At 39.9% G+C, this 2,348-nt stretch overlaps 1 non-coding gene across 1 annotated transcript; it reads left to right on the top strand.

Moving 5' to 3' along the window:
• Positions 1-1,980: 1,980 nt before the first annotated feature.
• Positions 1,981-2,084, top strand: LOC132679949 (U6 spliceosomal RNA). Its single transcript, XR_009610434.1, has one exon. It is a non-coding gene; the product is annotated as a U6 spliceosomal RNA (small nuclear RNA).
• The last annotated feature ends 264 nt before the right edge of the window (positions 2,085-2,348 follow it).

Genomic DNA, 2,348 nt, shown 5'->3' on the forward strand with positions numbered 1-2,348 from the left:
TGGAAGAGATTAGCATTTGAATTGGTAGACTGAATAAAGACCCACCCTCACCAATGTGGGTGGGCATCATCCAGTCCATGGAGGGCCTGACTAGAACAAAAAGGTGTTGGGTTAATTTCCTCTCTGCTTAAGTTGGGACATCATCTTCTCCTGCCCTCAGACTTTAGTGCTCCAATTTCTTTGGCCTTCAGGTTTGCTTTGGAATTTATACCACTGGCTCCTCCGGTTCTCAGGCCTTTGGGTTTGGATTGGATCTACACCATTAGTTGTCCTAGACTTCCAGCATGCTGGCAGCATATCATGGGACTACTCAACCTTCATAAGTGTGAGCCAATCCCTCATAATAAATCTCTTTCTGTATTCTACATATCCTATTGGCTCTATTTCTCTGGAGAATCCCAATTCAAGGACTTACTAAGACAACACTTTAAGATCCTATAGCCATAGGAAGCTCCCTTAAGAACATTAAACTATTGGCCATTTAATTTTTATATCCAGTTAAACACATATTAGTATTATAGGTCAAATGGAGACCTGTGTAGAATATTGGAAGACACAGCTTCTCCCTTTGAATTTAAGACTCCAGTTTGGCTCAAAAGCTGAGTAGGAAAAACTCTTTTTAGTATGTCTCCTGGAAGTTTTCTGTGTACTCTTGTTTCCACTTGGGTAAAATGCTCAATGCTTAATACTTAATGATTAATACACTGCTTCATGTAGAGCAGCTAAGAAAGGGCTCTCAATAACATGGTGAATCACCATGTTGTACACTTGAAATTAATATAACATTATATATAAACTATACTTCAATAAAAAAGGAGGGCTGTCAGTACACAATGTGTATTGTGGTAGGAGGAATTATGTCCCTCTCCCCTCGAAGATGCCGATTTCCTAATCCCTGGAACTTTTGATTCTGTTGCTTTACATGGTTTAAGGGATTTTACAGAGGTGTTTAATTTGAAGGATCCTGAAACAATGAGAGTAATCTGGGTTTCCCAGGTGGAACCAATCTAATCACTTGTGTCTTTCAAAGCAGAGAAATTTTCCTGGCTCCAGGCAGAGGGAGATGTGCCCACAGAAGGACAATCAGAGAGATGCAGGTTGAGGATCCCACCTGATGTTCCTGGCTTTCCTGGCTTTCCTGGCTTTGAAGATAAAAAGAGGTCAACAGCTGAGAAATGTGGACAGACTAGAGAAGCTGGAAATGGAACAGAGTATTGGTGAGTTGAAATTGGTTTAATAATTTCCTAATGTTAATGTGTACAGCTCATGGGCTACTTGTTTAGAATTCATATCGGCAGACCTAACCTCAGGCATTCTGATGCATTTTATCTAGTGTGGGATTATATCTAATGCCTGATTCATTATATCTAGTCAGAAAGTTAACTTCATTTGGACAACCATTAATCAAGATGAGCTCAAAAATCCATCGTAGCCTGATTTTATTAAAGGTAAATTGCCATAATGAGAAAGAATGAAATCATGACATTTGCAACAACGTGGATGGAACTGGAAGGTATTATGCTGAGTGAAATAAGTCAGTCGGAGAAAGACAGATACCATATGTTTTCGCTCATATGTGCATCTTGAGAAACTTAACAGAAGACCTTGAGGGAAGGGAAGGGGAAAAAAAATAGTTACAGAGAGGGAGGAAGACAAACTATAAGAGATTCTTAAATACAGAGAACAATCTGAGGGTTGATGGGGGATTGGGGGAGAGAGGAAAAGGGGTGATGGGCATAGAGGAGGCCACTTGTTGGGATGAACACTGGGTGTTGCATGCGAGCGATGAACCACGGGAATCTACCCCCAAAACCAAGAGCACACTTTACACATTGTATGTTAGCCAATTTGACAATAAATTATATTTTAAAAAAAGTAAATTGCCATATTTACCTCATAATTTAGTCCTTTTTTTCCATATTTATATTACAGAATCAGACATACCCGCATAGGTACTTTTGACTGCATTTTAGTCAGCTTGTGCTTACTTCAGCAGCACATGTACTAAAATTAGAACAACACGGAGATTAGCATGGTCCCTGCACAAGGGTGAGATGCAAATTTGTGACGTTAGTCATCTAGATGGCCTCTTTCTAGAAAATTTGGAAATTTTTAACCTCAAGTTTTGAAAACTTCACCAGGGGAACTTGACCAGAAGGATCAGGAATGTCCTCCTCTGGAACATTTACTATGCATGTTTATTTGTTTAATGCGTGTCTGCCAGGCTTGTCTGTAAATTCCATCAAGGCAGAAATCAGTAGCTCCACCAAATGGCAACAGGCCCGACCCCATTAATCAAGAAGCACTTTGTTTTCAGGTACTACCATTTTGAGGTAATGGTAGGAGAG

The sequence above is a fragment of the Panthera onca genome, chromosome A2, assembly GCF_046562875.1.
Source record: "Panthera onca isolate mPanOnc1 chromosome A2, mPanOnc1 haplotype 2, whole genome shotgun sequence".
Lineage (NCBI taxonomy): Eukaryota > Metazoa > Chordata > Mammalia > Carnivora > Felidae > Panthera > Panthera onca.